Source organism: Bubalus bubalis, chromosome 2 (genome assembly GCF_019923935.1).
Source record: "Bubalus bubalis isolate 160015118507 breed Murrah chromosome 2, NDDB_SH_1, whole genome shotgun sequence".
NCBI lineage: Eukaryota > Metazoa > Chordata > Mammalia > Artiodactyla > Bovidae > Bubalus > Bubalus bubalis.
In genome coordinates this window covers 79,286,828-79,301,694 of record NC_059158.1, presented here as the reverse complement: position 1 = coordinate 79,301,694, position 14,867 = coordinate 79,286,828, and the positions used below count along the sequence as shown (strand labels likewise).

The 14,867-nt window shown below is 40.9% G+C and overlaps 1 protein-coding gene across 6 annotated transcripts in view; it reads right to left on the bottom strand.

Annotated features, from left to right (window-relative positions):
* Positions 1-8,957, bottom strand: part of ABCB11 (ATP binding cassette subfamily B member 11) — a 106,173-nt gene extending 97,216 nt beyond the window's left edge. For 2 of the 6 annotated variants that reach the window (XM_045163968.1, XM_045163967.1), the window contains exon 1: positions 8,849-8,957. The gene's annotated coding sequence lies outside the window, so the exon portion shown is untranslated. The remainder of the gene's footprint in view (positions 1-8,848) is intronic. The other 4 variants (XM_045163972.1, XM_045163965.1, XM_045163966.1 and 1 more) reach the window with 4 other exon arrangements.
* Positions 8,958-14,867: the final 5,910 nt, after the last annotated feature.

The window sequence follows — 14,867 nt, the reverse complement described above, 5'->3', positions numbered from 1 at the left end:
AGAACAAGGAAGCAACCTAGATGTCCATCAACAGATGAATGGAATAAAGAAGCTGTAGTACATATATACAATGAAATATTACTCATCCATAAAAAGGAATGCGTTTGAGTCAGTTCTAAAAAGAAGATGAACCTAGAGTCTATTATACAGAGTGAAGTGAGTCAGAAAGAAAAAAACAAATATCATATATTGATGCATATATATGAAATCTAGAAAGATGGTCCTGATGAACTTATTTGCAGGGCAGCAATGGAGACACAGACATAGAGAACAGCTGTGGACATAGCAGTGGGGGGAGGAGGGGGTGGGACAAATGGAGAGAGCAGCACGGAAGCATATACACTATCATATGTAAAATAAATAGCCAATGTGAATTTGCTGTATGACTCAGGGAGCTCAAACCAGTGCTCTGTAAAAACCTAGAGGGCTGGGATCAGGTGGAGATGGGAGGGAACTTCAAGAGGGAGGGGACATATGTATACCTATGGCTGATTCATGTTGATATATGGCAGAAACCAACACAATACTGTAAAGCAATTATCCTCCAATTAAAAATAAATAAAAAATTTTTAAAAAGAATCATTGCAACTATTATTTTCTCATCTTTAATCAATGTAGCCAAACAGAAGAATAATTCAGTTCAATAAATTTCCTTAACTAACAATCTCAGACAAAAGCAGGCTTTTTGGTTATTTGATAATCCCATGAAAGAGTTTAATTATTAGGAAATAATAATCCCAAGCCATCAACTATGGGTTTCTCTGGTTGATAGGTGGATAGCTGTTTTTTATTTGTTCTTTCTTCTCATCTGCGCTTGCTTGTTTATTTGATTGATTTTTTTAAGTGAGTAAAACTAAAAACCAGTAGAAGGGCACAACCCACTGGTGACATTCTCGGGTCAGTGAAGTTGACCAATGACAGCCAAATACTGTCAAATACTGTGGGTAGGCTTCAGTGCTCCTTTGTAAATGCAGCCACTAGATGCAGAATATGGCAAGTTCAGCGTGGACCAGGGAAACTGCTACCTAATTCATTTTGTAACACAAGTATAACCTTGACATCAGAACAAGAAGAAATGTTATAAGAAAAAAAAACAGAACTATAATTACTTTGAAAATGGATTTTAAAATACTAAATATATTCAGTATAATTTAGCAGTTTATGAAAAAAATATAATGAGAAATGCTGATACCAGGAATGCAATGATTATCTAATGTAAACATTTTTGATCATTTTGATAGATGAAAGAGATATTTAATCAGAATTAATTTCCTGAAATTTAAAAGCTCATAAAATTAGAAAAAAAATCATTATATTGTAGTCCAATGAATAAATTTGGATACAGATCAATGACAAATACCAAAAAAGCTCACTGAAATACTGGCAAAGATTAAATATCCAACAGTACAAAGCTTTGGGAAGCTATAAACACATTACATTAAGTTGTGAAATCTCTGTAAGCTTCTCTTAACCATGACAATTTCTTACAACTGTCTTGTTTTCGGTGATCTTGACAGTTTTGAGACGTACTGAGGAGTTGTTTTGTAGAATGTTCCTTAAATTGGGATTTATCTGCTGTTTTTCTCATGATTAAACAAGGGTTGTGTGTTTTGGAGAGGAAGACCACGGAGGTAAAGTATCCTTCTCATTATATCATATCAAAAGTACTATCAAGATAATAGTACCTTTCAACATGATTTATTAAAAAAAATTAAAAATAAACTTGATATTAAGAAGTAGAGTGAGAAACATTAATTATGTAGTTTATCAGGTCAGTAAAAAAAAATACCTAATTCAAAATTCTTTTATCCAACAACAAAATTTCTTTACTATAGCAATAATACATTCAGTCTGCAATGTTTGGTGGTCACACCATTTTTGAAATTTTGACCAAAAACTTTTTCAAGAAGCTAAGAAACTCTTTGATAAGGGGATAATAATAAAACTTTAACAATGGTTATAATATTTCATTTCCTAATTTTAAAATAAGACTTTTATGAAAAAATTCAGTCTCCCATTTTTTTTTCCTGGCTTCATTTAGAAAGATTTCTTTCCAATGGTGTGCAAATATTTGGCAGTGTTTAGAGGCCATTGGTGTAGTGTCTTGTCTGTGAACTTTGGAGTAACAGATTCTGTTACTGCCTATAGCTTCACTCTGTGTTGTTGGATATGCTTTTTAACCTTTCTCTGGGCCCTGACTTCTCCACCTTTTAAGTCAGGCCATGATGGTGATGGTGGTAAAATTCGCCTTGCGTGATAGGTATGAAAATGACAGGAAATGGAGTCTGTACATAGCTATCCCAAAAGGAGAAGGCAGAGAAAGCTCCCTTTGTCCTTCAGGCTTGGCAACCAAGTTCCCCCACCCCATCCCCACCTGCCCTCCTCAGATCATCTGTTAAGCAGAAGCTAATAAACCAACCTAGTCTCTCACTCTCCATCTCTATTTCCCCAGCTATTCTATACATTAGGGTTCATATGACATCTGCTTGCCTTTTACTTCCTTCTGAATATAGTGATTTTTGTGATCTCCATTTTACAATCTGGAGATTTAATGTACAGCACAATGATGGCAGTCAATACCCTACTGTATACTTCAAAGTTGCTAGGGGACTAGATTTTAAATGTTCTCACCACAAAACAAATAATAATAACTATGTGATATGAGAAAGTTACTGGCTAAAAGTATAGTGGTAATCATATTGTAATAAATATAAATGTGTCAAACCAACATGTCACTATATATATGCCTTAAGCTGACATAATGATATATGCCAACATATATGTTATATGTCAGCCTTAATTTTTTAAGGCTGAGGAAGGGTGAATTTGCCCATTTGCCTTAGCTGGGACATCCAACTTTTTCTGCCTTCCAACATTTGCTTTCCTGGTTCTTGGGCCTTCAGATTCCAACTGAGACTTATGCCAACAGCTCCCTTGGTTCTTAGACCTTTAGATTTGAACTGGAACTATACCCGTGACTTCCCTGGGCCTGCATCTTGCAGATGGCAGATCAAGAACTCCTTGGCCTCTGTAGTCATGTGACTCAATCCCTCACAATAAATCTCTATGTATCTATATATAATCCCACTGTTTCTGTTACCTTAGAGCACATTGAGCAATACAGTTGAGTATTCTATGAAATTATTTCTTTTTTTGGTCCTGATGCTTTTGTTTTTTAATGTTTTGTGTGTGTGTGGTAAAAAGTCACATAATATAAAACATACTATTTTAACCATAATTAACTGTACAGTTCAGAGGCAGTAAGTACATTTATAGTTTTGTGCAACTCTCACCATCATCCATCTCCAGAAACTCTGTCCCCATTAAACACTAACTCCCCCTCAACAAAAGAACAGATAAAGATGTGGTACATAGATACAATGGAATATTATTCAGCCATAAAAAGGAACAAAGTGTGCCATTTTCAGAGACATGGATGGAATTGCCATACAGAGGGAAATAAGTCAGAAAGAGAAAAACAAGTATTGTATATTAATATATACATGTGGAATCTAGAGAAATAGTACAGATGAACCTGCTTGCAAAACAGAGGTGGAGTACATGGGATGTGCATACCAAGGGATGAGTGGGGACATTGAGATTGACATATATACACTACTTGTGTGGAAGAGATGGCTAATGAGAACACTGTGTAGCACAGAGGAAAAAAGAAAGAAGGTACAACTTGCTTGTATGACGTATATAGTTAACCTTTAAAGGCATTCTGATATACATTATGTACAGAGATCGCTTATTTCTAATAAGGGAATAATACAGTTTAACTCTGAATTCCAGGCCAGTGACCAAATATCTGGAGCTGTTCATCTGTTTGTTTTCTTTCTCAGAGTTCAGTGCATCACTCTGAACTTTGGTAGTCCACTCTAAGGAGCTGTATTTCAAAAGACACACACTCTCCAGTGCTACAAGACATGCCTCAGGTGCTCAGTCAGAAATGAGAGCTAGTTGTCTTCTCTGCAGCCAGCGCTGAAATGGCCATGATGGCTTTTAAAGGTCACTGTGTGGAGAATATTAATTACTTGCATGCATCCACAAAGACAGTGGCAGTTTTCTAACACTACTTTTGGGAAAGTGCAAGGAGATATCAAAATGACTAGAAAGAATAAATGAAGGCTTTGCCGCTGGTATTTTTCAGAGGAAAAAAAAAAAAGGAACAATGTTTCCAAAATTAGATATTAGATGAATGGCCTCATATCATTTTAAGTGTAGTCTGATGTATCAGTAGACCATGTTTTTTCCCACTGATTAATTCCCTTTTTATTAGGTTAGATTCCAGGAAACTCATATAGCTGATGCTGGAGAACATCTCTGCTAGTCTATGAAACCCTGAAAAGAGCAGGAACCTAGATTTCAGTGACAAACATTTGTTATACAGGGTAATGAGAATATGCCGCCTCCTCACCTGATTTAAGATTTATGACTTAAGAATGCAAGCTGATATCAAGTTATCTAATTGTACTGTCTCAGCTATTATCTCTAAGCTAACAATTGGTTCTTGAGCTTCCTGAAGTGTGGGGAAGGTACTTGGATATCATACATTGCAGGAAGTTTTAATTAGGGTTTCTTAATTTGTAATAACAAAATTGTACTTTAACCCACACCAGAGAACTCAGAGTTAAAAGGTATTGAGCTATTTCCTTTTCACACCACCTTTTTTTTTTAAGATTTTTTTTTTCTTTTGATGTGGGCCATTTTTAAAGTCTTTACTGAATTTGTTACAATACAGCTTCTTTTACTTAAATTTTGGGGTTTTGGCCGCTAGGTATGGAGGAATCTTAGCTCCCTGACAGGATAAAACCTGTACCCTTTGCACCAGAAGACAAAGTTTTAACCACTGGGCCACCAGGGAGGTCCCTCACTCCACCTTCTTATGTAGTAAATTATCCTCATCTCTGAAAAATCTCTTTGAAAACAGACTGAGTTTTTAATGTCTTCCAGAAAAAAATATGGTCTTCCGATAAACTTAAGAGAATCTAGATGCTCAAAGTGGGAAAGCAAGATTTCTAAGCACTGGTCAGCAGATTTTGGCCACCTAATCATGGAATCCTCCAACAATTCTGAATTGCTCATGCCAACGCAAATTTCCCCCTCTGCCAAATGGCACGTGGTCTATGACTCATATACTACAATGTGCTTCTGTTTAACTATTCAGGGTTGAAGTTTCTTTTTCTTTGATAAAATGTGTAATCTTATCAACACAGAATCCACATTAGAGAACAGTCTCCTGATCTTTATTGGTAGACACAGTGTTAGTTGCTCGGTGAAGTCTGACTCTTTGCAGTCCCATGGACTATAGCCTGCCTGGCTTCTATGCTCATGGGATTCTCCAGGAAAGGATGCTGGAGTGGGCTTCCATTCCTTTCTCCAAGGGATCTTCCCAACCCAGGTCTCCTGCCTTGCAGGAGGATTCTGTACTGCCTGAGCCATAAGGGAAACCCTTTGGTAGACACATCAAGGATTTTTCTACCTTAGAACTTTAGCAACAACATTCTGGAAGACCACTGCCAGGGAGGAGAGAGAGTAAGCAGACAGCAGCACCTGGATGGGTCACCTGAGCGAACCGGGGACATTGACAGACCTCAGAGAGAGGGCTAAGGGAGCAGTGGACCCAGGGGTTGAGGCTGTCAAAACTGGAGGAGATCCAAGGTTCCACAGGCTGTGCCAGGACCTAATCAAAGATTCTAAGTGCCCAACGAGGCTGCTGGTGTGACTTCAAGACACCCGTCTGGAGCAACAGATGAGTGGGCTGACCTTCACTGAAGACTGGGTCAACACTAGCAACTGGCTATTGACAGTGTAGGAAAAGTGGGAAAGAAAGGAAGGAAAGAAAGAAGGGAAGGAGGGAGGAGAGAAGAAGGCAAGAGAGAAGGGGAGAAAGAAAGGGAGGGAGCAAAGAAGGAAGGAGGGAGGGAGGGAAAAGAAATGTCAAGGTAAAAATAGTTCTCCTGGGAGCTGGAATCCTTCCAGGCTGAAGGATATGACAATAATAGAGGCCTTCAACCCACTGCCTGTTTTATACATACAGTTTTACTAGAACTCAGTCACGACCATTTGTTTTTGCTTTGTCCTTGGCTGCTTTGGGGCTTACAATGGCAGGTCAGAGCTACTGTGACAGAGATGATTCCCACCTTCCCACCGATGCCTAAAATATTCACTGTCTAGCCCTTCACAGATATATTTGCAGACCCCTGCATTATTAGGTCAGTTCAGAACAGCCTGAAGCCTGGGGAGAAACCTTTGAGAACCTGATTTAACCAACCTAAAAATCTAATGGAGCACAGGCCCTCCAACCTGCCTGTCCTCATGGAGCTCACGTCATGCAGGGAAGACAGATGACACATGAGAAATAAACCCCATGACATGGAGGAAAGGAGAAGTGCAGGCATCTCCAAGACCCTCAAGCAGGGCCCTGTCCCCACCTGGAGAGTTGGGGAAGGCTTTGCAACCAGTGCTTTTAAGATGAGACCTTGAAAACAGGGCAAGTTAGCCAAGGAAACAGGAGAAGAGGAGTTGCAGGCTCATGCAAAGGCCCGGACTTGAGAGACAATACACAAGGACCCAGGGGTGTCCAGTGAGTCTGAAGGACGGTGGATGGAAGAGCTCTGGACAATGTGGCTGCCTCATTCCTCAGGAGATCAAAATCCTTAATAATGTTGAGGACTTAGGCCTTTAATAAGGACTTTTAGGCAAAGAAAGCATATAATCATATTTATACTTTCAAAAAAACCCACAACACTCTGATAAGTCCAAACTCTTAGAGTAAGAGATCAGATTGGGAAGGATAGAAATCCCCCAGACCCAGCAGTGGTGCCCCCCATTTACCAGGCCAAGAGCATACACAGGTCACCTCACTCCTAGGAAACCTGGCCTGAGGTGACCAATGGAAACAGGCTGTGTGATGGGACAGCCAAGCCAACGGGGCCCGGCTCTTGTCAATTTAGGACATGGCTTCTCGAGTCTACCACTCTTCTTGGCTTTGAATTTTCTTCAGGGTGATTTGTTCTGCGTTCATTTTCTTCAGAATACTATTTTTGAAACATGTTGATCTTGCCTAGACTGAGTTCAGGAGGAAAAAGCAAAGGTTTTTCTACATTTAGGCTTCAATGGTTAGGAAGATCTAAACATACTGGCAGCCACGGAGAGCTGAGGTGTGAAGTGGTGGGGAGTGAGGAAATGTGAGACATGGCCTCTTTCACCCCATATCCCAGCATGAATATTTTCAAGTCCCTTTTGAAACCACAAATTCTAATTTTTTTAAAGAGCCCTTGAAATTTCTTTCACTGCTGACATGTTGTGATGTAGGAAGGGCACCCTTTGTTATTATCAAACCCAGCCAATGATTTCTTTCTCCCAAGGATCATCAGAGGAGGAAAGAAATACTGATTTATACTAAAAAGCAAGAAAAATAGAAAAATACTGCCTTGCGGATAAAAAAGTTGTGGGGTGACAGTGTGTGTCAATAAAGTAAGAAACTGTCCAGCAATAATGAAACTGAGGCCCTTCAGCCCTGGAGGCTACAGCCCATGGAGAAGGGAAAGAAATACACAGTGATTCTTGAGGTGCACACTGGTAGCCCTGCTTCACAGAGTCACAGTTCAGATGGAGAACTAACGAACTGCTCTTGAGGAAAATAGGATTTAACACCAAAGTTCCTCCCAGCACTTCAACTCTACATGCATAGTTCTTTCACCCTCATAAAGGAACATAACCCTAACACTTGATTACCAAAATAGGACTTGGCATTTTCTAGCAATTTCAAGGTCTTCTAAAACCACAAAGTGGGCAATGTTTTCTTCCTAAATTGCTTCCAAGTCCACTTCCAGCATTCATCAGCAAATATTTGTCACTGTCGCTCTTTGTAGTAGGATATACAAATTATTCAAGGGCTTACAACTGAGTGGGGTGGGGAGGGGAGCATAATCCCCTAGGCAGGGAGATGGAAGCTTAAAACAGGAGTGTTACAGGGCAGAGTATAAGTCTGGAGTTTGGGGGGTAGGGAAGAGGGTGGATGCACATTAAAGAACTTCTATTAAGCATAAGCCTGTAAATAAGTCAATACTTTAAAAGTTTAATAATAACCACTATCAGTTTCCAATATTAAGAGTTCTAAGGACAACCATTATAATTTGTCTCTAAAATGTCTAGAAGGCTATTCCCCCCTCAAACTGTTTAGAAATGCCTCACTTCATACTCAGTCTTAAAGTAAATGATATTTGATCAATGTGTTCAAATCATCAGCAACATGTGATTTCTACTGGCTAGGGAAACTGAAAAATGGAAGTTAGATTCTAGAATCCAACTCTTCCGCTTCTAGCCATGAATCCAGAGCACAGTATCTAAATTATTGAGAACTAGGAGAATGGAGTTGGTATAGTTCTGTATTAAAGCAGCAGCAGCTTTCTGGGGTAAGATTTTGTGGTGGTCAGTGAAAAACACAACTGCGCTTTTATAAAGCCAAGTTTAAAAAGTTTGCTAGCATTTATACTTTGGACAGATTATTCAATCTGTTCATCCATTCGCATCATATGCTCCTATACACCAGCCCCCAACACACACACACACACACACACACACACATTCTTAAGAGAATTGATGCATAAAAAAAGCATTACTATAAATGAGATAGAAAACAATAGTCATCTGTATCATATATATTATGAAATCATTAATGTATTCTGCAAGTTCCTATCCAAGCCTTGTAGCATTGTTCTTGTATAACAAGATGCCAGCCTTTATGAGTCAGAAACACAACAGCCCACAAAGTAAGACTTAAAGGAAATGGACTTGCAGACATAGTCTTCCAATCCTCCAGACAATATAAGTCACTTACCTGGGAACATGAACTTGAAGAAGCCAGAAGAAACAATTGACTCCACTGTAGAGAGTCAAAAGGTTTTCCAACCTGTTCCAACTCCAGTTTTCCTCATCTAAAGCCCTGAACAGAATTCAAGCTTTTTTGAGAACACTATCTATTTGCTTAAGGGTCAGTGCCCCGAAGGCCAGACTGAGCAGAGTTCAGTGACACCTGAGGAAAAGTTGAATGCATTCAAAATAATAACAGCAAACACGATGTTCTTGGGAAGCTCTCTGACAGTGTCAACTGGCTTTGGACTGTGTTGACTTGGCTTCGAAGGAAGGGAGCTGGAGTGCCCGGGGAGAGCACTGATTCTGGCTGTGTCCAACTCTTCTCTTATAGACCATTATTTTTGAAAAGTTACTTAAAAATGTAACAAGGCAGACAAAAAAAATACCTTGAAACTTTTCCTCCTCAATTTGAAAGATCACTCTTGGAAAATCCTTGTCAGGGCCCTGATATTACTGTCCCCCAAGCCGAGAGTTTCGTGGAAACAGATAATCTTAAAGAACACCTGAAACAGACTTTTGCTCAAAACTCTGAGTGCTCAGATGACCCTTGCACCCTGGTCTGAACAGTCAATAACCTCAAGCTGTACCTGCCAAACGAAGCCCTGTGTAAGGCCTTCTTTTTCAAAGTTTTAAACGAATAGAAAACCGAGTCAAATCAATACATATAGCTTCTCCAACAACTTTGTGCTGCCACTCGTATCTGTTCCTCTCCCTTCTTGTTGGTCCTTCCATCTTCTCAAAGGCTCTCATTTCTTCTCTCTCCCTCTCCTGAGCAAACCCTTTCCTAAACACGTCTCACTATAACCTTCAGCAATGAATAGTAACAGCCAACGTTAGTCATACCCTTACTGAGTACCTGGCTTGGTTTAAGAGTACCACCTTATTTGGACTTCTCCACAATCATAGCAGTTGGCTGCTGTCATTGGCATCCCCATTTCATAGTGGAGGAAACTGAAACTCAGAGGGGTGAATAGTCCACACAAGTTCTTATAACCAGTGGCTTCAGAACCTATGCTCCTCACCCTTCTAAGCTAACCCTCTTCCACCCCATACTCTGAAATGCTGTGGACCAACCAGTGCTTCTCAGTTTGAAGAAAGTAAGATCAACTTAAATGATAATATTGACATTTTTAAATTACAAATTTTTCTGCCATAAGGCTTCCTTTGTAATTCAGCTTCCACTACTGTTTGTCTCTACTGGATTCTATATATAAGACAGTTTGTGATTTAGCCCCAAATTTTGTGGGTTATTATATTTAGGTGTTAAAGTCTCAATATATCAAGGTCAGCAAAGATGAGAAAGATTTCTTGATGGTCCCCTATCTGAACTGGTTTGAGAATCCCAGGAGTGGGTTGACTTCTGAGGCAATGAAGCTAGAATAATGTTGGGTGTGGCATCAATTAGGACAGAGGACAAAGAACTTGACACAAAACCAAAAAGGCAGCAATGCTGTGGGATCATCCTTTTGATTGGGAGAAGAGTCTCAGCAGAATTTTGCTAACTTTGTTTTGGTGAAATTGTTGATAATAGCCAAAGGATGAAACTGCTCAGGAGAAAACTGAGCAGAGCTTCTCACTGGTCCTTCTGTCCTAAGCTTCCCTTTGTAAGGCATGTAGACCTGGAGGAAGATGAAGCCTAGAGTTTTAGAACAGGAAACAAGATTGTAGACACTTCATCCAACCCCCTCATCCTGTAGATGAGAAGTAAGGACAGGACAGTGACCTGTCCAGGGCCTCTGGGAGGGCTAATGGTGTCTTCCTTTGCTCCTTCAACTCTAGCCCCTCAACTGAGTCAGCCCAGACAGAGTGAATGCCATGTTAATCATTCCTGTTTTGTTTCAGCAGTAGGAGTGTTTTCTTTATGGTTCATGGTCTGAAGACAATAGGATTATAGTCCCTGCTGGCCTCCAGTTAAAACATCAACTACTGTTTGAGTGCTTACTATGTGCCAAACACTGTTCATTCCTCTGAGACACAGGAATGAATGAGAATCCTTGTCCTCAGGAATCTTTGTTCTGGTGTGGACAGGAGGTAGACAGTAAACAAAGAAAACATGTAAGTCAGATTGTGATAAGCCCTATGGAGGAAAACATCAGGAAAGAGATTTGATAAGGAGTGTGCATGTGTGAGCGTGTGTGTGTGAATGTGTGCATGTGTATATGTATGTGGCAGGTGGGAGAGGGGGTGGAAAGTGTTGTCATTAGAAATCAGGTGAATGGAAAGATGACATATAAGGAATGACCTGAGATAAGGAAGAAAGTGCAGGAGTATCTGGGAAAACAGTAAACGCAAAAGCCCTGGAGCAGGGGAGCATGTGGAGTAGAGTGAGCAGGGGAGCATGTGGAGTAGAGTAAGAAGGGGAGCATGTGGAGTAGAGTGAGCAGGGGAGCATGTGGAGTAGAGTGAGCAGGGGAGCATGTGGAGTAGAGTAAGAAGGGGAGCATGTGGAGTAGAGTGAGCAGGGGAGCATGTGGAGTAGAGTGAGCAGGGGAGCATGTGGAGTAGAGTGAGCAGGGGAGCATGTGGAGTAGAGTGAGCAGGGGAAGCAGTAGTAGACGGTATCAGTGTGGTGGAAGTAGGGCAGAGCTTCTCAAGCTGCGATGACTAGACCACCACCAGCAGCAGCAGCATCTGTTAGAAATAGAAAATCTGGGCTCTACTCAGGCCTACTGAATCAGAAATTCTGGGGGTGGTCCCTGGCATACTGAAGCTTGAGAACCCTTATTGTAGAGCCTCAGAAGTCACAGTAGACCAATTTGGACATTTCAAAATCATGCCTCAAAATGCCTCAAGGAAGAATTTAGCCAGTGATTGTTTAAAAACTTGTATTGCAGATCATTATGGGCACTCACTATGGAAGAAACAAAAGAAGCTGCATTACTTTCCTTCCTTACACCATTCAAAAACAAATTATTGGGATTCCCTGGTGATCCAGTGGTTAAAAATGTGCCTTGCAATGCAAGACGCCAGTTCAATCCCTGGTCTGGGAGGATCGCACACGCTGCAGGGCAACTAAGCCAGTACACCACAGCCACTGAGCCTGGGCTCTGGAGCCACGGGCCACAACTACTGAGCCCACAGGCAGCAAATATGGAAGCTCCACAACAAGAGAAGCCACTACAATGAGAAGCCCGTGCACCACAACTAAAGGGTAGTCCCCAGGCTTCGCAACTAGAGAAAGTCTGCGCACAGCAATGAAGACTCAGCACAGCCAAAAATAAATACATAATTTTAAAAAATTATTTACATGACACCATGTTGGGTGTTATGCTGATTTCCAACTTATATGCAGAGTACATCATGAGAAACGCTGGGCTGGATGAAGCACAAGCTGGAATCAAGATTGCCGGGAGAAATATCAATAACCTCAGATATGCAGATGACACCACCCTTATGGCAGAAAGTGAAGAAGAACTAAAGAGCCTCTTGATGAAAGTGAAAGAGGAGAGTGAAAAAGTCTGCTTAGAGCTCAACATTCAGAAAATGAAGATCATGGCATCCGGTCCCATCACTTCATGGCAAATAGATGGGGAAACAGTGGAAACAGTGGCTGACTATTTTTCTGGGCTCCAAAATTACTGCAGATGGTGATTGCAATGAAATTAAAAGATGCTTACTCCTTGGAAGGAAAGTTATGACCAAGCTAGACAGCATATTCAAAAGCAGAGACATTACTTTGCCAACAAAGGTCCATCTAGTCAAGGCTATGGTTTTTCCAGTAGTCATGTATGGATATGAGAGTTGGACTATAAAGAAAGCTGAGCACCGAAGAATTAATACTTTTGAACTGTGGTGTTGGAGAAGACTCTTGAGAGTCCCTTGGACTGCAAGGAGATCCAGCCAGTCCATCCTAAAGGAGATCAGTTCTGGGTGTTCATTGGAAGGACTGATGTTGAAGCTGAAACTCCAATATTTTAGCCACCTCATGAGAAGAGCTGACTCATTTGAAAAGACCCTGATGTTGGGAAAGATTTAAGGCAGGAGAAAAGGATGACAGAGGATGAGATGGCTGGATGGCATCACTGACTCAATGGACTTGAGTTTGGGTAAACTCCGGGAGCTGGTGATGGACAGGGAGGCCTGGTGTGCTGTGGTTCATGGAGTCACAAAAAGTCGGACACGACTGAGTGACTGAACTGAACTGAACTGAATGACAGCTGCTAATGGTACGTGGACTCACATGAAGTCCAATAGGTCTCGAGTGAAGGAAAATTGGTGGCAGGGGAAGGTGTTCTGCTCCACAAGTCATTCAGGGCCCCAAGCTGACAAGGTACCACCATCCTCCACATGTGGATTCCAAGGTCTCCTTGTCCGTTGGCATCCAGCCATCACACAAAGGGAAGAGAAAATATGGAACATTATGTGTGGGCAGTTGCCATGGACAAACCTGGAAGAGGCATCCATCAATTCCACCACACTTCATTGGCCAGGGCTCTCTGTCACATGGCCATACCTACCTGCCAGAGAGACTGGGAGACGAGGTCTAGCTGTGGGCACAGGAGATTTGGTTAAAAGTTAACCAATCTCAATACATAGGCTTTGGAAACACAATGATTTGAGTTCACACATTAGCTGAGTGACTTTGGGCACATTATTTAATCTCTATTAGCCTCAGTTTCTTCATCTGTAGAATGGGAGTGGTAATACCACCTTCATAAGGTGACAAAGCCTGTCCAAACTTCCCTGTGCCATAGATCCTGAACAAATATGCTGGGCTTTGAAAAGAAAGTGTTTTGGATCTAGGGGCAGAGCAGTTTCTCCTCCAGCATAGGTACCACCAAGTTTATCTGACTCCCAGAGATTACACTTTAAGATTAGGAAAATTTTAGTTTAGAGCCTGAGATGTTAATCTCTCTGGCTGGCATGTGGATGTAGACACCAACATTCCCCAAGCCACCAATTAGGCACCCTCCTTAATCACATCCTACACCTAGCTGTGCCATGAAAAATATATGTTTAAAAATTTTTAATGAAGTTTCTCAATCCTATTTTGTCTAGTCAAGGGTTCCCATGATTGATACCCAGATATGGTATTGATAGTCATGGAGTAGAAGCCCTTCCCAAGAAGTCAAGATATCCATGGCTGTGCGGGGATGATTAGAGATCAGCATGAAAGCATAACACTGTGAACCAGTAACCCATCCATTTTTCCTCTTCCACTTCTTTTATCCTATGACTAACCCCCAGGCAGGCAGTGAGGTAAAATTTGTATCTATCCAAATTAGTATATTCCTAATTTTGTTTTATAGACATATAAAACTGACCAGGAGAAAATACAAGAAAATATAAAAGTGATTATCTGTAAGCTATAAAAATGTGAACATGGGTGAGTTTTAGATTCTGCCTTGTGCTTGTCTATATCTTCTGAATTGTATACAATAAGAGAAAACTATTCCTATTTGTAATATGCAAGTTATTATATATAAAGAATAAAGTATATGGCAAGAGGCAATGTCTAAAAGGATGTTTAATAAAATGTATACTAAGAATGATGTTTTTAAAATATATCTAGAAAGTCTGGGTGCTCTCCAAATACTAGTTGCAGTTCAGTCTTTACTTCTCTGCCCTAGAGACTCTAGCCTCTGCAGGAAAATGGGGGCCTTCATCTGGACATCACAGGCAAGGGTTCTGTGGATTCTAGGTCTTTGTCTGCATTGCAATCTTGGTTTATCCTTATGTAGACTAGCCCAGTGTGGTGGTGTCTGAAGCTGTTACTCGGTAGTATGACCTAATGGTCTTAAACCTGTAGGTAGCTCCAACCCCCTCCAGACCTCTGATCTGGGCCCACTTCTCCCACAAGCTGGCTCTAATCTGAGCAATGCTTGGCATGCCCTTTGGCCCCATGGACAGCCTGTCCCAACCATCTGTCACATCTGGCCTTGGCTCCTGGAACTCCTTCAGGCCCTACCTGTTTGATCATTTAGAGTAAAATACTTGACACATACAACATTTCAGGATGGCCTTCAAATCATGCTTCCTTTAAG